The sequence below is a fragment of the Octopus bimaculoides genome, chromosome 16, assembly GCF_046866305.1.
Source record: "Octopus bimaculoides isolate indiv1 chromosome 16, ASM4686630v1, whole genome shotgun sequence".
NCBI lineage: Eukaryota > Metazoa > Mollusca > Cephalopoda > Octopoda > Octopodidae > Octopus > Octopus bimaculoides.
This window is the reverse complement of record NC_142943.1, coordinates 40532298-40558916: the sequence shown is the minus strand read 5'-3', so window position 1 is coordinate 40558916 and position 26619 is coordinate 40532298. Positions and strand designations below refer to the sequence as shown.

The 26619-nt window shown below is 34.6% G+C and overlaps 1 long non-coding RNA gene across 2 annotated transcripts in view; it reads left to right on the top strand.

The window, feature by feature from the left end:
- LOC128249660 (uncharacterized) overlaps window positions 1–26619 on the top strand; it is a 430230-nt gene that overhangs the window by 298875 nt on the left and 104736 nt on the right. For both annotated transcript variants that reach the window (XR_008265770.2, XR_008265771.2), the window contains exon 3: window positions 4611–4720. This is a non-coding gene — a long non-coding RNA (uncharacterized LOC128249660). The remainder of the gene's footprint in view (window positions 1–4610; window positions 4721–26619) is intronic.

The window sequence follows — 26619 nt, the reverse complement described above, 5'->3', positions numbered from 1 at the left end:
CTTGAGCTTAATTTCCGTCAACCAAATTCACTCACAAGGATTTTACAGTTTAACATAGCCATTACTGCTGATCTTACCAACCGGTTTAGCACTAGGGGTTCAACGGAATGTTAAGTAACAGGTCGATTATATAACCCTCCCCTTATCAGAGGTAGCTATTACGGAATGAAATGTGACAGTCAGCTTTTACATATATATCTACTACATATGTGAGAAATTCTGTCTGTGGGTGTGTTTGTGTAGTTGTTAGCTAACTCCTGCATCATTTTATCGATTTTGATGAAACTTGACACGTGAGTCCAATTCATGTCTGCAAATTTCATGGCATACTCGGGTTGTTGAAAAAACTGATAATAGGGCCTCTGGAAGGGATCCTTATATATATCTAATATATTTTATTTTAAAAGCCAAGGGAAATAACCCATTCATCCCTGGAAAAGATCCTTATATATAGCCAAGGGAAATAACCCATTGATTTTCCCAAATTATTTGTTATAAATCAAATTGAGTATGCTTATTTTTTAGTATTTGAACTGTTAGAGTTATTGTCGCAATTTATCCAGTGCAACCCTTAAACAAGTAAATAGTATTTTCCTAAACAATAGATCCGCTTATTTCGGTTAGTGAGTTATTCACGAATATACCAACACTAGCGCCCCTCATGGTAATATTTTCTACGTTATTTATTTTGAATTGTTATTATCTCATATCTGATTACGTAACATGCTTCAACATTTTAGTATGCATACCTTATTAGTATTTCCTCTTATGTTCTATATACTCTGGGAACGCATTGAAGCCCTTTTCGGGGCTACTTTATTTGAATTCTTACTATCGGGTAACTAATTATATGTTATTACATAACTGACTTCACATATTGAGAATTCCTAAATACAAGATCCTGTGTAAGACAGTTCGATATTCTCTGTAAATGCAGAAAAACCGTTTTAAGAGCTACATACTTTGTATTGTAGTTATTGGATTAGCGAAACAATTATGAGAACGGAACCAAGGGATAAAACCTTCTTTACCGGGAATTACCGGGTACGTCAGTTAACATGTATATATATCTGTATAATATATATATATATATATATATATATATATATATATATATATATATATATATATATATATATATATACATATATATGTACATATATATATATACATATATATACAAGCAAACTGTGGCGACACTTAAGGGTTTCATCTTAAACAACATCCTGCAACCCAAAGTAAAAAATCAGGTAACTAAAGTTGCAAGTGTTATATTGGAGACAAAGCGTAGGAATATTAAGAGAATATTTAAGCGCATACACACGCACACACACACACACAAGCATACTCATATTGCATGTGTATGCATGTGCGTATGTATGTGTATTCATAGATAAATATATACGTACATACATGCATACATGCGTGTCTGCATGCATGCATACATACATTCATACGTTCATATACATACATATATATATATATATATATATAAGCCAACATCACACATAATCAAATTCAGTGTTAATTATTCAGTGAAATATTGTTATAACTGCACTGAAGATGCAGTAGAAGTGCAGGATCTATACACTTTCGGATGCGACTTCGCTTCAGAATTTGATTTAATCAATACAACGAACCTATTTCCTTTTAAACTATAATCCAATTATATTTTTGCTGTTATTATTTGTCAAATCTCACCACTGACAAATCTATGTAGTTTCTTTTTTATAGGCGCCATATTAAACCATTTCTCTACACACCTTATATTTCTGAGTTTGTTTTCTTCACACTGTAAGAAGTGTATTTCGTTGCGGATCCATGTGTATATATACATGCACACATATACCTATACACGGACAGACACATGCACAAAGATTTGAGTGTGTATGCGCACATAGATATGTATGTGCAAAACGTAGATATACGTCTTCACATCGATGCTGTATAATCACACACACACACACACACACACACACACACACACACACACATGAACTTTTATTACTTTTATTTTATGGCTTCATAACACTTTAAAGTAGTTTCGTATCTTTGAGTTGAGTGTGGCTCGCTAAGGTGACCTAATAATAAAGAAACATGATTGGATTTGTTACCATGACCACTGAATATTAGACTCACAGCATATCGTTCACCATTTAGATTTAGTGAATTGAAATTCAGAATGTTATGTGCTTTGTCCAATTTCAGAGAAATTGTCAATAATATCATTATATTTCATTTTCGAAATAATTATAATTTTATTTAGAAACTATTTGAAGCTCTCTATAGTCAGGATGGTAGCAAATACATATGGCTTTCTAACACTTAGCAAAGGTCCATGCTGTAGTTTGCTGTATAAATAACTTCACAAATAATTACTACTCATAATTAATACAAATAAATACAAGCCGCGCGTTATGAAAATTATGTTAGTGTGTGGATCGCTTCAAATATATTCCTGTAGAATTTCTATTTGTCACCTCACTTAATTTACCTTTATTAAATATTATCATTTTGATAGCGTATGTTAAATATTCTGTTAAATACCATTGCATTCCATATTCATAGTTATTTTCTGGTAATAGATACTTAAACACCGGTGAAACATTCTTTGCGTCATCCTTGCACATCTTCAGTCCCTACATGGACGAATATCTCAGCATGTTCTTTCCACCAATCATGGACTGGTGTTTTTCCTCATCTATGTTTGGGTGCCGAAGAATTTAACAGTCTTTATTCCAAATTCTGCATGGTCTTCCCTTCTTTTTTTCTGGACATTGCGTCCGCTCTGTTAATTTGGTATTCCATATATTGTCCCGTGTTCATCGAAAGACCATTTTAATTTTTATTTTCCGCGTAATGTCAGTTAAACTTGTTGCCACTCTTATCACATTGTTTCTCCATTTATCTATTTTGTTCATTTCCAGCCTTCGCCTTTCCATAGTTCTTAATCTATTTTCAATACTCTTGTTGATAGTCTATGTTTCTGAGGCTTACATAATGGTAAACAGCACACAATGGTCGAAGATCTTTGTAGTTAGATACATGCTCATGGTGTGATTCAATTTACGAAATGATTCCCATTCTAATTGTATTCGTCGTTCAATTTCTTTGGTCTGATTTTCATCCTTTAAGAAGATTATTTATCCTAGATTGGTGTATCGGCTCTCATGTTCAAATATTTCTTTATCTCATGTGTTTCCTCATCTATGTTTGGATGGTTGGAGATTATCTTCGTTTTATTGATATTAATTCTGAGGCCACATTTTTTTGCTTTCTCCTTTTAGTTTTCTGAGCTTTTCTGTTGATTCTTTAATTCTCCTGAAAATGAGTACAATGTCATCAGCGAATTTGAGATGATTTAGAATGCATCTATTTATACTTACTCCTTTATTTGACCAATATAAGTTTTTTAAAAAAACCTTTTCTAATGCAGAGGTGAGTAATTTCGGTGACGTGGTGTCTCCTTGTTTGACGCGTTTCCCTTTTTTCATATCAATCGTTATGTTGTTTATGGTTGTTGCAAAACAAAACATTACCGAGAGATATTATCAATCTCATTAATATCCTAAGAAAATTGAAACAACATTCATTTACACGGCGCATTGAATATACTGAATTATGTAACAGAATAAGGAAAAGATTCAAAGAAAATAAAAGACGATTAAGGAAACAATTGAAAACAACAAAAGTCTTTCAAATAACTGAAAACCACAAAAGTCTTTCAAAGTTAAACAAAACAATTATTATGGGACGTAACACTATCAAATGTCTGAATGACAAACATGGTAAACAACTCACAGAGAGTGTGTAAATATTAGAAAAAATAAGAATTCTATAAAACCCTATATCAACCAAACAAGGAAGTTTCCCGAACAGTAAATTCAACGGAAAGGGTCACAGACATTTAGAGGCAAAGTTAGAAATGTTATAAAGGAAACAAAAACCTATGCCTACATGAATATGTGGAAAAATTCCTAACTGATCCTTTTTTATAAAAATGGGGGCTGCCAAAGAACTTTAGACAATTCAGTCTACTGTCACGCATCTACAAGATCTTTTCGAATATCATATCAAAATGAACTGAGAGAAAGATGGATGAGAACAGTACGAGGGGGATACTGAAAAATACCTGTCTTTAAGAGTATCGCGAAAGGCTTGGCTGGAGGTTCCGAATTCTTTTACGGGGCTTAAAAAATTGAAGGACCACTGCAATGAGTGCGTGAATTTGAGAGAGGATTATGTTGAATAAAATCATGATTAACTGATTATCCTGTATTTTCTTTTACCCAAAGCCAAGAACTTTTCAGCACCCGCGTCTCATAGCAGAACAGGCAGGCTTCAGGAAAAACTATAGAACAACATGCATGCACACTACATGCATGCTATAAGCCTAGTAAAGGAAAACGCGAAACTTACAACACATGATTATGCTTAACATTTGTAGATTTTAGAAAAAAAACTTTCTTTTAAACACTATAATATTTTTCTGCTTTCTTGTATCAATTACATGTAATACGATTAATTTAGGTCTTTCAGAATCATGAATTAAATTTGTCAGTTGTGAATATCAATACTTATTACGTCTTCCCTCGTTTCTTTTCTGCCAGGTCTGTTGCTACATTGACGAAAGCATCAACTTACTATTCTATTTCAATGTCCTCTGTGATATGATTATTACATCGACGTATTGATTCCGCAGTTATATCTAAACTTTGAGGTGAGTTCTGATTTATTAATTGTTATTGAATTACGCTGGCAGGAAATACACAATCGCAGAGATCTGACATTTAAGTTAGCATCTTCTTCATAACAAACTAACGTTCTTATAACGAGTGAACAGCTTCTAATAGAATTTGGTTGATATTTCTTCATTGAATACACACAGTAGAGAAAATGGATATTTTCTCGTGATTTTTGTTCTTTTTTGTTTTGTTTATTTACTTTTCTATATTTATTCCTATCTTTTCTTTTAGACGTCTTATAGTCTTGATATTTTCTTTTGAAATCTAAAATCCGTTGTTCCTAACAGTCTGCCAAATATGACATCATCTACGGTAAATAAAATAATCGATTAAATATCTATGTGTTGTCATAAATGTTTGCATTGTTACCAGTAAACCGTATTTGCTACTCATTATAATATATCATAAGTGATATACCGGATATGACATAAAAATATGACATACAAACTGTACGTAATATGGAATAAAACATATATAAAAGATACAACGACACAAGATAACATGTCTTCCTTCTCTATATTGAAGATAACATAAATACATATGTATATATACATTCAAACATACACACATTTATATATATATGTGTGTGTGTGTGTATGTATATATGTGTTTGAATGTATATATACATATGTATGTGTATGTATATACATATATGTATGTATATATTTATGTATACATGAAAAATATGTGTATATATTAGTATCTGTGTATCCATACATATATGTATATGCGAGTATAGATATTTCTCTGTGTGTATGTGTGTGTGTATGTGCATGTGTGTGCGTATGTGTGTGCGTATGAAAGTTTGTATTACTATAGCAACATATCCCGGTTATTGCCATGTAATCAACTAGCGATTCATGAATCTCTCTTCTGAATTTCTCCCAGTAATACACTTTGAAAGGCTTTTTTTTTCCTTTAGCTTCTTTTGAAGGTCTCAAACAGTCGAGATTTATTTTCGATACCTGTAAACTGATAATCATAGATAAGCTTTGTGTCCAGTCTGAAAACAAAATGGTTGCATTAGATTTGAATAAATGGCCTAAAGGGTTAGAATTCAATCCTTTCTCTATTTAGCCAAGCCGTTTCAGTTATAGGGAAATAGGCTAAGATAATCAAATATTATTCTTATTATTTGTTATATTAACGTTGACGTGTTTTATAAGTTGTAAATCGAATCAAGAATCTTTCAGCCAGCGATAGTCAGCAATATTCCAATGGCATCGGGTTATATTTTTAAAAGTTTAGGCGTGGCTGTATGGTAAGAAGCTTGCTTCCCAACCAAGTGGCACCTTACGCAAAAGCCTTCTGCTCGGGCCAACCGAAGCATTGTTAGTGGATTTGTTAGATGGAAACTGAAGGAAGACCGAAGTATATATGTCTACACGTGTGTGTGTGCGTGTGTGTGTGTGTGTGTGTGTGTGTGTGTGTGTGTTTGTGTATATGTGTGTGTGTGTGCGTGCGTGCTTGTGTGTGTTTGTGTGTTTGTGTGTGTATGTTTGTGTGTGTGTGTGTGTGTGTGTGTGTGTGTGCGCCCGCGTGCGCGTGCGCGTGTGTATGTGTGTGTGCTCGTCTTAACAACCACCTTTTGACGACCGGTGTTGATGTGCTTACGTCCCCGAATATTAGCGGTTCGGCAAAAGAGAACAGTAGAATAAGTACCAGGCTTGACAAAAAAAAATAAGTACTGGAATCGATGCATTCCACTAAAATTATTCAAAGCAATGCCCCAACATGGCCGCAGTCTAATGACTGAAACAAGTAATAGATAAAACAAACAATAAACGATAAAGAAGTGAATCATCACTACAAACGGATGTTCATAACGACTTCATTTCAAACTCAGTCAAGCAACAAGAAACAAATTCAGATGCGAATGTCTTCCTTTTCTGGTTATAAATTCTTAGACCATATCTCCAAGAAATTATTTCAAAGAAATGTCTCAATTAAATATTATTAATTTATATTTCGCTATCGTAAATGTGACGTAAGACTTTTTAGATACTTCTCTGATAATAACGATAATAAATTGTAAAATATTAATCACTGTCAGATGTATTTGGAAGACCTTTCATTGATATATATTTCATTAGATTCGATTTGTATCATCATTTATTATATATTCTGTGGATGTATTTTATATAATTATTTCTACTTTGACAATACAATGAACAATTATTAGAGACGAAGGTTATAATGAATAGAATTAATTACACTACATTAGCAACCCCACCGTAATTTATGTTCTGTATTCATATTATATAAATATTGATCTCTCCATTATAAATAATAAATAATTCAGAACAAGAATGAACATTCTATAGAAAAACACTAAATGTACTTCATCCAGACACCCGGGTAAATCGGGTATTATGGACACTCGTCTAGAAGTAACCAATATTTAGCTTTGCCAGTTCTAAATTCTATCTATCGTTATCCTTGCTTGCGTGTGTGTGTATGTGCGTGTGTATGTGCGTGCGTGTGTATTCTTGCATGATTATATATATATATATATATATATATATATATATATATACTTAATTTTATAAAGCTGCAAAAACATCACAGAAACTGTTAATCAGAGTTTCACGTTCCGATTCTTTGGACAGTTTTGGTTGTAAAAGTTTTGCAGCTTTACTAACAAAGCATATTACTCTACCACCGCTACTCGAGTGCTCTTTTTTTCCGCCTTGTTTCACATTTATGTGCTTACTTTGGTATATATATATATATATATATATATATATATATATATATATATATATATATATATATATATATATATTTATATATATAATACAGAATGGGACTAGAACACAAAACATCCAGACAATTAGGCGATACAAGAAAGGGACAAAACATTCAGATAGACGATACAAAGAAAAGAAAGACAGGTCATTCGGAGTTTTCTTTCTTCAGTCGAGATCCAGATTATCCTTGCAATTTCGGCTGATATATATATATATATATACATACATATATAAAGATATATATATATGTGTGTGTGTGTGTGTGTGTGTGTGTGTGTGTGTGTGTGTGTGTGTGTGTGTGTGTGTGTGTGTGTGTGTATGTATATATATATATCCATACATACAGACACGCGCGCGTGTGTATATGTTATATTTTGAGAGGATCACAGGATCATACAATCTTTATACAGACGCTAGTTATGTTTCTTTTCAGCCTTATTACCAATCAATTACTATTCAGTTGGCTAATCGATTATTCTGTCAAGATCTGTCGTCGCTGTCTGTGATCTTATCAATGGATATATGCCCCTCATTCACCTTTTTCTCTTCACTATTTATCGCATGTTTGTTGTTCATCTTACTGCTCTTATGATAAGATACTCTTTGTGTATTCATCTTTCTCTCTCTCTCTCTCCATATAGACACTGGATTTCAACAGACCATCTTACCCATCAAATATGGCGGCCTCGGCTTTTAATCTTCGGTCTTACTGGCCTTGCCGGCTTTTATCTTGTCGGTGTCATCTTGCCGTGCTCTTATTAACAGGGCTCTTCACAATATAACTAAAACAACGGTGATTGGGGAACGCGAGGCAGCCTACGTGACATCGCCTGCACTCTGCTGACTCCATCCTTTTTTTGTTTCTGTGGACGTCCAGTCCTCTCAAAAGACATGGGATGCGATCCAATGTAGCGTGGCCGCGGTCGAGTTAGTGCACCGTCTGGCATGTCTCCGCTCACCCTCCGAGCCTCACAACGGCGCTTAGCTCAATGCGGTGCCATGATTTGCAACTAGCACTCAGCTCGATGGCAACTGCCTGCGCGTCGGCGTTTACCTGAGGCTTGATCTCTAGATCTGCGACCCTCACGAATGCCGCTTCGCATCCATTGTGGATTCTTTCGGTCTCAACACATAACCATGCCGTCGTAGTGCTGGCTACTTTCCACGCCATGCTGCCCTTAACAAGATCATAAAACGTGGCTTCGACGTCACAGGCTTTTCTTCCCTGCTTGAGCCAGTGGAGCGAGACCGAGGGGACGCTAAAATGCCGGACGATATGACGATTCTCCCGTTCTCTGTTGATAGGCCCTCATCTAGAATGCCACGTGCTATGACACTTTTTCTAGTGGCAACCTGCTTGTCAGTCTTAGAGAAGCAAACTGTGAAGCTTTCGGTCACTCTCCAACAGCTTTATGGTCGAGTCTGTGGCAGCTGAGACGTCTGGCGTCCATGGTCCCCGGACCATATTCCTGCTCACTGCTATTGGAGCAGAGATTGCCGTCATCAAACGCGAGCCCTGCGAGTCAAACTGGCTGTTCCTGCGCATTTTCCTCGCTGTGATCTGGACCAACGTTTTTTCCATTTTACCTACTGGCGTCATGAGAAACGTTTCTATATTTTGAGAGGCAACATTCTCCATATTTGAGTAATACAAAGAGAAGGGGGAAAATATCAACATCCCCATAAAGTTAGGAGATGTATTTACGTGTGTGTGCGTGTGTGTGTGTGTGTGTGTGTGTGTGTGTGTGTGTGTGTGTGTGTGTGTGTGTGTGTGTGAGTGTGTGTGAGTGTGTGTGTGTGTGTGTGTGTGTGTGTGTGTGTGTGTGTGTGTGTGTGTGTGTGTGTGTGTGATGCGCGTGTTTAAGAGTTCATTTATTATTGTTCGCGTTGAACTTAGTGCTGTGGATACATTATATTCTGCATGGCTTCTGATAGCGCGCGTGATTTTGGTTGATATTGTTTCTGCGTTGAACTATGGACTTTGCATTTACGTTACTTCACGTAATGTGTGTATATGTGTAATTTTTGCGGGCTTTGGGATTGTCTTTTAATATTCGTCAAGTTTGTGTCTTGTCATGCGTGTCTGTGATTAACGATATTTTATGAGTGGCTTTGACGTCGGCAATCGGAAACTGTTCTGCTCATATTTTCTTTGATGTATTTAGCTTTTATTCTTCTTAACGCTTGTGTATCGGAAGAATTACTATCCCAATGTTCCCTACCAACCCGCCATCATTTACTTTAGTATGTTTATATGGTACCGATGTTTCTGTTTTTCTAAATTATTTCAGTGTACCTTTGATTTTTCTTCTATACTTCGAGTTATTTCCCTAATATACTATTTCTCCATTGTCTTTTCATACATCTTAGTTGATAAACTACGCCCCTAGTTTTGTAGTTTATATGTGGAATTGTTTTACAATCTATGCATTTGCTATCAGAGCAGAATTTTTTCCTGAAATGGTGGATTTACTGATAAGTGATTTGAAGGTTGTGCGTGGTTTTTCTACTACATTAATTCTAAGTTTCAACTCACGACGAACTTTTAAAATCTATCAGCTAGTTCGCATCTGGGAGCTGTATCAACGTACATAATATTCTGGAACTTATTGCTATCATACCATGTGTTTGATTTTCCTAGTTTCTTTACTTTTTTTAATGTATTCAAACATTTATTCTGTTCACATGGTTGCTGATAGTCTTCAAGATCTTCCCTGCTCCTTTGTATGGTGTGATTGTTTTTTTTTCTTTCTTTTTTTTCAGTTATAACTGAAGAGTTACAAGGGATAAAATGCTGGGTATGCGTTTGTAGTCTTCAGGACCGGTACATGCGAGTAATGTTTCTTTTAGAGTCATGAGAAACAAGTATCATAACAAAAAATATCAAATGAATATTATGATAGCATTTTCGGTGTTTCGTAAAGCTTATGAGATGGAATTTATAGCCGTTTAAGAAATGTTCCAGACTATGAGCGAAGTCTTTATCTGTCAGCCATGTTTTACTATGTTATACAGAGGTTGCACCATATTACATGCTCTGTATTTCAGCTGTTCCTGGTGATCAATTGTTTACACCACCAACCATATGATAGTTCTCAATTTAAGCACAGGTGTTCAAATATTTTTGAATGAAATTTGTTACAGGATGGTAGGAGCACTACAGTTTCAGAATAGTTTTTTCGAGAAAGAGAAAGAGAGAGAAAGAGAGAAGGAGAGAGAGGGAGAGAGGAGGGGAGAAGGAGAGAATCCTGCATGGTTTTGACGCTTCAATAGATACAAATATTGAAGTTAGCTTACATTACTTCAGGTGAATTTGCTGGGTCTTCAAAATAAATATACCTCTCTCTCTCTCTTTTTCTCTTACTTCCTTTTACATTTTTATCTCTGCCTATATACACAAAGATTAATGCTATTTTGTGCTATGTGCTATTTTATTGTTTGCATTTAAGTATGACTCCTCACAAACCATACGTTCGCATTAGCACACATCGGCTTCAGATCATGATACACATTATTTAAACAAATCTAAAAATTCAAAATCCCATTTTCAATTTGGCAACTGTAGTCTTTGTTAGCTGAATACAGCGCCGCACTAAGTATATATATAGAACGAACCACTAAATAGATAGTGATGATGAGAGAAGGCTATTCAACGCTTAGAAAAATATTCTTCTTACATTAAATAAAATAAAAGTAGATCTTAATGAAAATGAATTATTTCCTTGAATTTATAGTGAGGAAAAGAAACGGTAGGCACTGCTCATATGTAATCTAAGGGAGTAAACTCAATCAGTAAAACACATGTCAAGTGAATATCAAACACTAATCACGAATTCGAAAGGATTCTGTTATAAACCAGAGGCCAAAATCTATATACTGATGCATTAAGCATTACACTTCTTTCTAGAATTTCTAACACGTAACAAGTTATTTATTCTCCACCTGCGTATAAGACTTGAAGGTCTTTTTACTGAAGATTATACAAGTAAGCTAATTGTTGTATACCGCCCCAAATATCAAATAAGAATTCTAATAACGAAATCGCACCAGGTTCAGTCAGACAAATAAAGATTTTAAACTGCGACAAGAAATTAATTATTCATTCATTACCCCAGGTTCACAGGTAATTTAGTTCCTATCCAAGTCACATTCATTTCCTATCCAAGTTACAAAGCTAAAACTGAACTGATATAAAACAGTAAGTTATTTGAAAAATATAACACTTTAAGATAGGCGTGTGTATTCTTTCCTGAGACATATTGACTATTTAAGTAAAGACAGCTGTATGGTTAAGAAGGCCGCTCTGCAACCATACATGATGGCTTAGATCTCACTGGTGGTACTTTGGGCAAATGGCTTGGCCAATACTTTCTAAGTGGATTTTGGTAGAGGAAAGCTGCAAGACCTCATCCTACATGTGTGCTTATACCTCCCGGTATTATGTAGATGTGTAGACTTGAATAATTATTAGTGACGATGTAATCGATTAAACTCCTTGAAGGCATTGTTCTAGCGTGGACGTTGTTCAACGACTGAAATCTATAAAATAATTTTTTTTTAAATAGAAGAGTATGTGTGTGAGAGAAATTGATTCGATAGATCTTGCCCGAAATCATGTGCATTGAATTCTGATGCAACACTTGGATTAAAGATTAACGAACCATCTTTTAGGTATCTAAAATATTGAAGCGCTTGTGAATTAAATTATAATTACACACTTCCTTATGAATAATATCTAGCTGTCCGGAACTTTTTCTACCGATAGTTGATGCAAAGTAGGTTTCTAAGACCAACGAAAGAGAAGAATAACTGAAAAGCTAGTGAAATTAGTTATAATCGTGTGATGGCTAAACTGGCATTTACTTAAACATCAAAGTATGTAGCAGCCTCGCCACAACACCACATGAAACCATTCCATGCTTTTACAAGACGTCAAATAGATTGAATTTGATTATTCTGTTTATATTCCAAACGACTCTTTATACCAACGTAAGTCAAAGCAAGCCCTTAACTGTTATGGCACATAGAGAGTAATAGTTATCATTTATTTGATACATAAACGCCAATAGTAAACTGGGACGGTTGCTCAAGGGATAGTCACTCTAGAAGCGACATTTCTGTGGTACGAACCGATGACTCCTGAGTAGATAGAATATTACTACCCTGGAAGACTGCTTTTTCCGGGTCTCTCTAGAAAGCATAGGAACTAAATGACTCTTTAGCACCCCGAGGAACTCTGAATTTAATATCAAGACCATATGGGCAATGCTGGTGGTATATTCTCCACACTGTGAAAATGATGTAGCGCTCAGAGCGGCGCTGGAGAGAATAAAAATTCATTGTTTTAAGACGGTCCCAATAATGAAAATCAGTCATACCATTCATTTGTTTTAGTGAATGCTCCCTAGGTTAATGTCTTGTGTTGTGAGGGAAAACCACAGGGGGCAGCAGTCTTCTAGGTGTGGCCCTACAAAGGTGAAGAGGGGAATTATATTTTTCTCCCTGGACCGAAAAGTTCTGAGGATCCAGGAGCTTATCCTGCAATCCATTTCGACTTTAATGTTTATATGACTACTCCAGCTGAGGTTGTTGTCAGCAATCACTCCTAAGTCACTGATATTATTGGACACTGTGAGTAGTTGCCCTGAGAAAGACAATATGCTTGTTTGAGCATAGTCTTTTTTCCAAAGTGTATGAGTTCAAGTTTCTCCCCATTTAACCGCATTTTGTTTTGTCCGCCCACTGGCATACAACATGTAGGCCAGACAAGAACTCAATTTGGTTGTGGCTCTCTGAGAAGCCAGTTATCCGTGATCTCACCACAATTTCAAACACTTTTATGATCTGGGAGTGGGGTGAGATTGGGCGATAGTTAACTGCAAGAGGCCTGTTTCAGTTTTTGAAGACCGAGATAATGCTTAATTTATTAAATGTGAAATTTCTTGTGGTTGAATGTTTAATAATCGAAACAAACAGTGAAAATGCTCAATAGTGAATGTTAAGCAATGAATTCTGTTCCTCTTCACTCTAGCAAATGTTTTCTATACGCCGTGAATAAAACCAGCAACAAACACAAAACTGGAAACTTAATGAATGCTTGGGCCGCTCGTAATATTGAGTCAAAGCTTTTCAATGAGTCATCGTCTTGTGGAACGAATCCTTCCTCTGGCTACGAGTGCTGTGTGTCCACTAGTATTTGGTAGCTATTATAACCCACTTCAAACTCGGCGTTCAAATATATCCGCCTCCAGATTCCTGTCTAACTAGAGATTACACAAAATTCATAGCAATGATATGATAAATAACATACACCTGTTCGTTTTTCGTTTTTATCCATCAATATCTTGCCTAATTATATATATAGGAGTGATAATTCCAACTTCTCTACTGTCAATGGTTGATTATGAAACCGAAGTTAAAGCTAATAGTGCAGTACAAAAATCAACATCATTTACACTTTGAATATTTGCCATGGCAGTTTTCTAATTATCAACCAAATAAATGTATGAAAAGAAATCGTTTATGGCGTGACCAACGATGAAAAGCTACGCTGTTGCTGGCACACAAACTGCAGCAGCCTTTGTTGGAAGTTGCTAATTTAAACTTGCTGCTTAATATCATTTCTAGTGACAAGCTCTTTATATAACTATTTATCGTTGAAACGCTGCGCTGAACATCTGTGTATCTTTACATGAGTGTTTATGCATGTACATATGTGTGTGTGTGTGTGTGTAAGCATGCGTATTGCGTACATATTACATACACGCATATGCATATACATATATGGGGGGGGGGAGTAATTTTTTATCATTGCCACGAACCAAAAACGTACTTTTATTCGGTCACACTTTTTGCAAGAAATAGCAAACAATTTCTTTTAATTTATATACTTTGCAATCTTAAACAAGACTGAACGCATTAGAAAATCTTTTCCTACGTATACCTTTCCAGACTAAGGGTTAAACACCAACTTCTATTGACCTAATAGTAAACAACCCTGTACATAGTACATACTGGGAGACTGAGGCAGAAAGAGTGAGTGAGAGAGAGAGAGAGAGAGAAACAGACAGACAGACAGACAGAAAGACAGACAAGCAGAAAGACAGACAGACAGACAGACAGACAGACAGAAAGACAGACAGACAGACAGCTAGTGGTGGAGTCTGTGCGTTGTCGATCAATAGGCTAGAAATAACACTGAAACTCCTACAAATCACTTACCACCGAGTTTTAAAAAATAGATAAATAAATAATTTGAACATGTGAGCAAATGCATACGCACAGAATCTAAAAATATGTGTGATGGTCACGGATGGCACACATTTGACAACATAGAAGTGAATGAAGCCAATGTTTTATGCAAATTCAACAAGTGTAGATTACATGATATCTAAACATTCCTACATGTGCGTAAGGTTTAAAATGAACGATGTCTTCCATGGTAGATCTATTAGAGTTGGAAACAGAAAGAACATGATGAAATAGATACCGAAATGAAGTCACGAATTTGTCAAACGAAAAGTGTCAAACGAATTGTGAAAAATCTGTCGAAATTCCATTCTCTTCCTTGTGATTAATGTTAAATTCTTCGTGTAGGTGGAATACATATAACTCATTCGTCCTACTTCAGTTTAAATGAACGTAGTCGCTCACTTTCACTGATGTATCGTTGAACTTAGATGTCACCCACGGCCGACCGTACACAATTCTCCACTGCAACTACTGACAGCCATTATGTCATATTTACACTTCTGTAGAGAATAATGGTAGCAAAGATCATAAACTCTTTGGAATTGATTTCATTGCGATGTGACATATGTTTATCACCTTTTGAATTAGGACACCTACCTACCGCCATACAGTTACAGTTAAAGAATTTAAAACCATATATATGTTGTATATATGTGTTTATATTTCAATTTGTAATGGTAATTTACTGACAACTGTATGTATTCATGTACATACATACATTTATACATGCATGCATACAAGCATACGTTCATGCATGCATACATACATACATACATACATACATACATACATATATACATACATGCATACATACATACATACATACATACATATATACATACATACATACATTTGTCTGTAAATTTACTTCGCAATTTGAAAAATTCGGAAAAAATGCAAAATATTAAAATTATCATCATCATTGTTATTTTATTTCCTCTTCACTAAGCATGCTACTGCTATCACGATATCATTTAAAGTTGGTGATATATCATCGGTTATAGCCACAGAAAGTAATAAACAATGTCTGATGAGAACCAGATAACGGAGTGAATAAACTGCTATTTTCTTTGCCATTAATACAGCCAATATTGATGACGTATCCCTACCGGATACACAACTCCTATCTAATCTATTGTTCTTTCGTAATTAACACCTTATCATTATAGGGCTGCAAGCTAGAGATAATTTATTAGCATCGTTACTGTCTTCATTATTAAATAAGATTTAGTTTAACGAAGTGCTTTTTTCTCAATATTGTTGTTTATTTCTAAATATATTGAAGATAGCAATCGCGGTTGCACCATTTCATATTTTTAAATCCATTAATATTTTTAGATGATGCTCGTTTGTAAGTGGCATAAATATTTTTTTAAAAATGATTCTATATGTTTCTTTACAATACATTTCATCTCATTTAAAGAGTATAAACATACTTACACACATATATACATATATGTACACACATACATATGTATATGTATGCAGATAGGCATATACATGGATACATCGCTCTCACTATATGTGTATGTGTGAGTTTGTGTGTGCGAGCGTGTGTTTTTGTATGAGTCTTTGTATCCACACATATATTTATACTGACATAAGTGTGTGTAGCCATTTACGTATATTTTTATTAAAAATAAAGGAAAATGTATATCTTTCTCTGAACTAAATTATACAAATTATTAATGTTGCCAAAAATAATACTGTGACGAGGGAATAAAAAAAACAACTGCTAAACGTAAGACAATAAAAACATTGCCGATATTCTAATATTGTACGTTGCAATTTGCAGTAATTAACATACGTAAAATAATGGCTGTATTTGTATTTCGTACTGCTCATTAAAGAATTATATCTTCAAACGTTCTGAAAATATCTTTTAAACGCTATATATGGTGGTGAGGAATGTTTTTTTTATATATTTTTATTTATTTTTTAAATATTAGTTTTTAGAATAACGACTAAAATATTTCTTCAACAATGTGATAACGGGGTGTGGAAAATAAATGTTTGGCGTGTTTGGAATCCATCATTTAAAATGTTCTTTAAATCGAAATATTCTACGATGCTATTGCATTACAATAGGGCTTTACATTCATCTGTTTTATTTGAAGATAATAAATCGATGATTTTTCGTACTTTTCTTTCTTTTTCATTCATGTCTCTTCTTGTCATCCGCCTTCTTCTCCCCCGCCTCCTCCCTCCCCTTCATTTTCTTTATCTTCCTTTTCTTCTCTTTTACATAGATTCATCTTTCATCATTTCAATATCGATATCTAATATTCCTTAAATACACATACGCATAAACGCACGCACATAATGTGCACGAAATCATTTGTGTGTGTGAAATATGTTGTGTCTATGCCTGTATGAAATATTTGTATATATATATATATATATATATATATATATATATATCTGCATGCTTGCGCTGGTGAGGGCGTGTGTTTGTTTGGATGGACATATACGTGGGGTGTTTGCACTCTTGAACATGTTATTTTTCACTAAAGTGTTAAGACAAGTAGGAAATATCTACAGGAAAACGAAAACTATTCAAATGAAGCTTCAAGCAACATTTTTCTCCCACGCCTGCACACACAAACAGGCATAGATATAACGGTGGTTGTTTCTAAAGAAAGGATACCGGATTACTGCCCATCTCACTCCATCATAGTACCACGTCACGCTAATCCAATTAACGAACCATAATCGATATTATGGAATTATCCTACACGTTCCACTACGACCTTATACTTATTGAATCTATATTTCACACATACAAGCAGGAAGTATTATATATACGTTCGTGTATGCATATATATATATATATATATATATATATATATATATATATATATATATATATATATATGTGTGTGTGTGTGTGTGTGTGTGTGTGTGTGTGTGTGTGTGTGTGTGTTTGTGTGTGTGTGTGTGTGTCGATAGATAAATAGATAAATAGGTAGGTATGTGTATATATGTGTTTGTGCATTCATATATATATATTCTAATATATAATTCCTGTATATCACCTCCAAACCTTCCAATATATATATATATATATATATATATATATATATATATATATATACACATATATGTTTGTATTTTCTTAATGTATTTATTTAATTATATATGTGTATACCTACAACACGTTTTTGCACTGAATTTAATTTTTCTTTTCCTTTTGTATATTATTTTCCGGTTATTTAAATTATTCTCTTTCCGTTGCAGTTTTCATTCTTTACTCACGCATCAACGTGCCAAGATTGTTCATATTTGAGCCAAGTGTTATGTTCTTTAAAATGGATTTACCGATTCCATTCCGTCTTCGTTTCTATAAATCCCACGTCTACTATCCTTGTAAAACACATAAAACTTTCTCCAATTTTCACGTGTTTACCATACCCAGGCATCATTCTAGGTGGGGGTGGCAATGGTGGTGCTAACAAGCAACTAATCCTCCACTCCCTCACACAATTCCATGAAAGAAATGGACAGATATAATAGATAATGTGGTCTGAGTACACTATGATTGAAAATACGCCAAGTTTATCTCTAAATCGATCAACTTCGTTAATAGGTCCGCTCAATCACAATTAACCTCGGGATAAACTGCTACAACAACAAGACGCTCTGTTGCGTTTTTAGTGCATCTTACCTTTAGTTTTAATCTTTGATCTTGTTTGATGGTTTTTTTGTTTTTGTTTTTGTTGTTTACCAGATGTTTACTCTATTTTGGTGTAACACGGTAAGTGTCGGAAGTAAAAAACGCTTGACAGCATTGAATTTCTTCAAACCAGTTCTGGAGTTCGAACCCCATCATTTTTATTTATCTCCTTCAAAATAATCATATTGTATTATGTTATCGGAAATGGTAGAACACAGAACTAGCCCCTCTTTTAGAGACTCTGTCAGAGGAGGCACAAATCTGCACCCATGAACCGTCTTCAGGACATCAAAGACTGGAAGTAGAGAGAGGAATTTATCGTCTGACCAGAAACTCGGTCCAAGTACTTGCAAAAGAATTAACTTGACTACACACATCCAAGAGTCAACAGGTGACGCTAAACTAGGAGTCGGCTCAAATCTACCACCAAGGAATGGTAAGCGTCCATCTGACCAGCTCCTACACAGTTTCCATTTGCAAAATTCCATTCATAACGGTTTGGTCATTCGAGGCTTTAGACGATGAAATTTACCCATCTTATATGCAGGTGGATCGAACACGAAAGCACGATTTTCTTTTCGTTTCTTTTCTCCGAAGCGAATTTCCTGACTGCATCAATTTAGTTTCGTTTCTTTTCATTCTAATTTTAAATCTTTTATCGGCTTCACTTTCCTTTACATCTTTGAAATATCAATGAAATATTATCAATATTCAAAGATACCAGTAATATATCATATCTATATATTATGTATCACATGGATACATACAGTTAAAGAAATAATAATTGTTGCATCCAGAAGATGTCATCATAACTGCATCATTCCTAAACAGTCACCGATTATTAAGACAGACTGAACAAGGAAACTTAATGAAGTAAAATGTCTTCAATCTACCATGCTGCAACGTTACATACAATAAACTGATACAAGCTGGAATGCGCGATATAGTCCAACAGTGATATATTCTATCTGATGTACAGGGCATACGAGATCGAGCGATGGATCTGCAGTCGGATCCGGGCGGACACAATAACAAGCGTGTGTTCGAAACATTTGTCGGTGCTTAAATATCGTATGGGTTATCAGATAACATATTGTATATTAATCACAGGAGAGATTGAGGTGGAGAGCCGGTGGAACGGTTAACATACTGGACAAAGTGCTTAGCGACATTCTGTCCGTCTTTATATTTTGAGTTCGAAATCCACAGGGGTAGCTTTTGCCTTTCATCCTTTCCAGGTGACAAAATAAATACCAGTTGAGAAGGTGAGTCGATGTAATCGACTTACCCACATCCCATAAAATTGCTGGGCTTGGTGCCAAAATTTGAAACCAGCAAGAGGGTTGATTATAAAACCTGTATGCAGTTGTCAGTTCTGTTAGAAATAGTAGCCGAATCTTCCTCAAATAACATCCTTTTTTTAAAGGACAATTTTAGATAATTGTATCCTAGAAACACTACAACTGAAAACGAAGGGACGAGAGAGAGACGGCTGAAATCTCTTTGATCAAATGTTGGCACGATCAGCACTTAGTGACCTGCGCTAAACTATGACAATAGCAACAGCTGGAACTCTGACTATTATCAGTGTAAAAGGTAACATATTGTCATTACTGGATAGAAAATCCAAACTTTCACTTTAGTTAATAAACTAAGACATAGAACTCTATCAGGACTATAAGCAACCATCGGTAATTTATAAATAAAAATAGAAGAAAAACGGATTGATCATGAATGTTTGCATGGTTTGTGAAGGTCTTTCGTAAACTACGTTGAAAAGAAAGACACTCTGTAGCCAAGGGATGCTTCGGTTTAAGGAAGTTTTAGCTTTTACGTGAGAGTTTTCTTAATGTTTCGTAGAATAGACAATACAGGTTTATGCATCCGTATAACTCTAGTTATTGCTGACCAGCAATATTTCGAAACATATATATATACTGGCTCGTTCATATATGCTACCATTTATTCATGTATGTACATATGTGTCTATTCATATGCACTTACATATGTACGTGTATATATATATATATATATATATATATATATATATATATACCGAGATGATAGATAGAGGTATATATATATACTATATATGGTATATTTGTGTGTATGCATACATATGTGTAAATATATTATATATATATATATATATATATATATATATATATATTGGAAACCCGACTGATTTTTTATATATTTTCTTTTTAGTCTATCACCTCATATTTCCCTTTGATTTCTTTAGAGGTTGTTTGAAACAATAAAGATTTTCTGTCTATTTCCAACGATGGATCGGGAATCTTTATTGTTCAAAACACACTGTAAAGAACTCTTAAAGAAATAAATTTTAAAAGAAAGAACATAAACACACACAACTAAAGTAATGGCGATAGAACATAATCGTGTTTTGAATGCATGATTAACTGAATGTGTGTGTTCCAAATGTGTGTGTGTGTGTGTGTGTGTGTGTGTGTGTGTGTGTGTTTGCGGATGGGAGGATGTGTGTATGTGTTTATCTGTCTGTATGCATAGAGAGATGTAGATATATATTTAATACTAGTATGACGATGTATACAAACTGACCTAGATATACTGTTCTTCCGGGACTAATATTCTATGCCATATACAATATATACACAGCATATTCACACGTATGCAGACACACATATACAACTATACACCCGCATGTAGATACATACATACATACATACATACATACATACATACATACATACATACGTGCGTGCGTGTGTGTCAGTAAAACATCTTAATTTTGAGATTATCTCCCATTTCCCAATGGAGCTCGTCGTAATAGCCATTTGGTAATTATGGTGCGCCTTCTAGAGGTGGAGATAATTTTACTATATTAATATATATATATATATATGCATGCATGTATGTATGTATATATATATATATATACATATATGTGTGTGTGTGTGTGCGTCTTTGAATCATTATTATTATTATTATTATTATTATTGTTCAGCAGTTTTATTTTTATAACGTGCTTTCAGTTCACTACCGAGCGCAGCTCTGTGCGGCTTGAGTTATTATTATTATTATTATTATTATTAATATTATTATTATTATAAAGAGTATAGAAACTTGTACATCCACATGTTGTATATAGTTATATATAGCATAATATAATGATCTACACGTGCTTCCACAGCATATAACTATAAAATAAATTTTGTGGATGTACAATGCTCCATATTCTTTATTATTAATAACGATAATACATATTGCAAACAATTTTTACCATCCAGCGAATCGTACGAAGAATTACCTATCGGAAGAATTCCCGGAATGATTAACAACAAATTGTTGTCACAGACGTTAAATACTGATCATTGTGGTTAGCCGTTAACTGGAACCTAACTGAGAGCTGATACCCGTCCGGATAAAATATCCCTCCAAACTCACTATTATATATATAGCTATATTAAATCTCTGACTGAGATATCAACAGTAGCGGTACGGAATCGTAACATATAATTGCCAACCAAGTGTGGCGTCCTATACAGGACAATGCTACTGACGTTTAGAGCCCCAGGAAGACAACTCCTCCAGTGGTCTAACGACACAGGTTCTGTGTCCGATTAGTATTTACGAGGAGAGGTTCTCTCTCCCATCTCTAGCCTTACGTGATACACACAGACTTGAGTTTTCATCACTAGCTTGTGATTAACACACGCTGAGGACGGGTAACCACCTAGAAACTCGAGTCCGTGTGTATCACGTAAGGCTAAAGATGGGAGCGATGACTTATCCTCGCAAATCCTAATCCGATACAGAATCTGTGTCGTTAGCCAGCTGGAGATGTTTTTCCTGGATCTATAAACATCAGTAGCACTGTCCTGTATAGGACACCACAATTGGTTGGCAATTATATGTTACGATATATATATATATATATATATATATATATATATATATATATATATATATATATATATAATTGAAGTCTTCTGTCAACCACAGAGTTACTCGCAATCAATAATTAGTAATTATCACATGGGTTGTATAGCTGAAATATACAAATTTAGTAGTTCAGGATAGTAGAAAAGAGTAGGATCGTTTGAAAGAAGTTATGAAAGAGCAATGGTATCTATATAAGGGTGAGTGTGTGTATATGCATATATACATATATATATATATATATATATATATATATATATATATATATATATATATATATATATATATATATATATAGCTGTGAATATACAATATATGAATTGTTCCAGTTTTGTATGATTGTGTTGATGATGTTTTCTCATTCATTTCTACTGTATGACAATGCCAAAATGTCTTTTTTACGAATGTTATTGTGAATATGTGAGTATTTATGTATGTGTATATGTGTTCGCGCGGTGGTGAGGGATGAAGGAATCTATTAGTGTGTTAAACATAGATTATGATGCAATATAGTACAACGTTTGTAGGGAAACAAAGAATGAAAAAAAAAATATGGAACATTCATCATATCGTTTATTGCATAATAAGCAGCGATAGTTTCTGATGAATGGGGATAAAATGAAACAATTGTAGAGAACAACACACACACATACATACATACACACATGCACGCACACACATATATATTCTCAAACTCACAGACATAGACAATATTCTCCATCGTCGAAAGCATCCAGAAATGAAGAGAGATAGGATACAAACAGCCAGAGAACACGGGTAGTAAGTAGACGGAGGAGAGAGAGGGGAGAGAGCGAGAGAAAGGAAGAAAGAAAGAAAGAAAGAAAGAAAGAAAGAAAGAAAGAAAGAAAGAATGAAAGAAAGAAAGAAAGAAAGAAAGAAAGAAAGAAAGAAAGAAAGAAAGAAAGAGATAGGGACAGTAAGCAGATGAGAGAAAAAGACAGAAAGATATCGAAAGATAAATATAAAGAGATCAGGATAAAAGAAGTAAAAGTCACTGAGTTGGAGAAACAGAGATACCGAGAGAAATAGAGGAATTGAGAGAGAGAGGGGGAGAGGGGGAGAGAGAGGAAGAGAGAGAGAGAACTGCAATAAGTGTTGTATTGAGATGTGAATCTCTTCTAATTGAGTCTGACCAAAAACAGCGCATATATGCCTGACCAAGATCTGGAATGTTGATTAAATATTTAACCATTCTATCGAGTTGGCTGCCTTTGTTGCTCACAGTTTTTTTTTGTATATGTGTTAGCATATTCTTTCTTATTCCTATCGTCATCGTCATCGTAATTGTTGTTACCAATAAGGGTGGGTTTCTTGGTTGATATTTTTAACTTATTCTTCTATGTCGATGCTGAGGATTTTCCTTTCTTTTCTCCTCGTTGCTTTTCTTGCTCTTTTTATAGATGTTCTTCTAGCTATCATTATTGTTCTTTATGATACGGTTTTTGTAGTTACTCTTCTTGTTTTCTTCACTTACCATCAGCTTAATTGCTCCTCTTATTTTCACCTTCATCCGAGTATATACACGTTTAATGTCATTAATGCATTCCACCCATACCAAACACACACGGCCTAACACATTAACACACGCATACCTATATTTATACACGCACAGTTTGATAGACTTATATATATGAACTCGATATTGGCAGGTATATGTACACGCATGCACTCGCAGGCCTCGCAGGCACATTATACATTCACCAAAGATAGATGCACTCACAAAAACGCACAGAAACACGCATAGCCATGGAAGTAAGCATATCAATATAGAGAAATAAATTAACAACATGAGTTACAATGTGAAACACAGATACATATATGTATATATAACCACATTACCACATACATTCTTCACTATACGCACACATGCGTTCATATGATTACACACGCGGTTAAAGCATTTCGATGAAAGACAAACAAACTACAGCAACCAATGCTTTACACACACACACATACGCATAGGCACACATACACATACACATATACAAATAATAAGCAGCGATAGTTTCTGATGAATGTGGATAAAATTAAACAATTGCAGAGAACCACACACACACACACACACACACACACACGCACACACACATATATATTTTCAAACTCGCATACATAGACAATATTCTCCATCGTTGAAGGCATCCAGAAAGGAAGAGAGATAGGATACAAACAGATAGCCAGAGAACACGTACAATAAGCAGATGAGAGAGAGAGAGAGAAAAAGATAGGGGGGGGCAGTAAGCAGATGAGAGAAAAAGACAGAAAGATATCGAAAAATAAGTATAAAGATACAATCTATATGAGATTTTATCAATTACTAGCGCATTATCATATAGACACAGGCATTTGCCTCGCTTTCAGCCCATGTCTGTGATAAATATGGTAGTTTTAGAGCTATTTGGCGTCTTCTTCTAGCATGTAGCGTTACTCAGTAGCTGCCCTCATTACATTATAATTATATATATATATATATATATATATATATATATATAGATTCTGTCGTGTCTGGGGAGAGTCATTTTTTTGTTGTGCCTTAAAATTTAACACACTCACCGGTAAAATTTCCACTTATTTCTTATTTTTATTTTCCTAAAATTTTCGTTGTGTCGTGCAATTTTATCAATAGTCTTGACTGTCAAGACTATTGATAAGGTTACAAGACGCAACGAAAATTTTAGGAAAATAAAAATAAGAAATAAGTGGAAATTTTACCGGTGAGTGTGTTAAATTTCAAAGCACAGTAAGAAAATGACTCTACCCAAACACAACAGAATATGCTTCAACACACGAAATCACATAAAAAATCTTGGAAACCAAATCCAAAAACGAAATATATATATATATATATATATATATATATATATATATATATATATATATATATATATATATATATATAAGCTATTGACTCATAAAACAAAATATGCTGGATATATTCTTTTGCCACTTATTTATGGGATGACCCAATATATAAGTGTGGGTGTATGTATACACATACATACATACATATATACATAAATACATACATACATACATACATGCATACATACATACATACATACATACATACATACATACATACATACATACTACGGGCCTCTCAGTTCCCGTCCACTAAATCCAATGACTTTGGTTGGCCTGAGGCTATAGTAGAAGACACTTGCCTAAGATGCTGCGCAAAGGGACTGGGCCCGTAACCTTGTGGTTGGGACGTAAACTTCTTATCAGTCAGATCTGCGCATATAACATATAAGCACACACGCACACACACACGCGCGCGCACACACACACACACACACACACACACACACACACACACACACACACACACACACACACACACAAACACATATTTACCGCACACACGCACCCCCGACACACATATATATATCGAAGAATTTAAAAAATGCCAAAACGACAGGATGAGTTCACAATGGAATTTCCAAGTTTGAAAGTCAGAGCAACTGAAAGAGTTAAGCATAAAATAATATAGTCAATATGACGTTTCAGACATTCGCCTTCTTCTGAATAGAGTGTAGAATGTAAAGAGTCGAAGGAAAATGACAAGAAACTGGTAAAAGGAAGACACGTAGAGTTCGCCCTTGATATATATACATATATATATATATATATATCTGATGTGGTCCTTACGTATATATATGTATATATACACACATTTTCATATCTCCTTGAGCTTTAAGTTCAATTTAGCTAATTTAATATTTCTCAAGATATTTTCTCCCTTTTTATTCCCTTTAATTTCAAACCAGTAACAATTACCCTCGAGCATCTCTCTTCTTTCTGCAATTAAGAGGTAAATTTCAATTGACTGAGAGTATATTTTGCGTACATTGTTCACTACACCAATCTATAAACTCTCTCTTCTTCTCTCTCTTACTTAGATTACACATAATGCGACTTTACAAAATAGTGTAACAATATAATCGCCACTCCTTTCTACCAAGCTTACTTCTAAGTTTGATACAGACGTTAAATGTAGGAAATAGCCGTTGTTATCGACCATATTCCGCAAGACTAGTGTTATATTTTTTAACAAACCTAGTATTATGAAGATTCATCTCTGGCCACAGTGAAATATAAACTCAAAATGGAAAGAGCTGCAACGCAATGCTGCAAGGTATTGTCTTTGACGGTCTAGTAATTCGTCCTTCCATCGCCATTTACAACCATAATTTGTATGAAACCTCTTACACATAATCATTTCTAGTAGGTATGTCTCTGGTCATATCTACTTAGATAA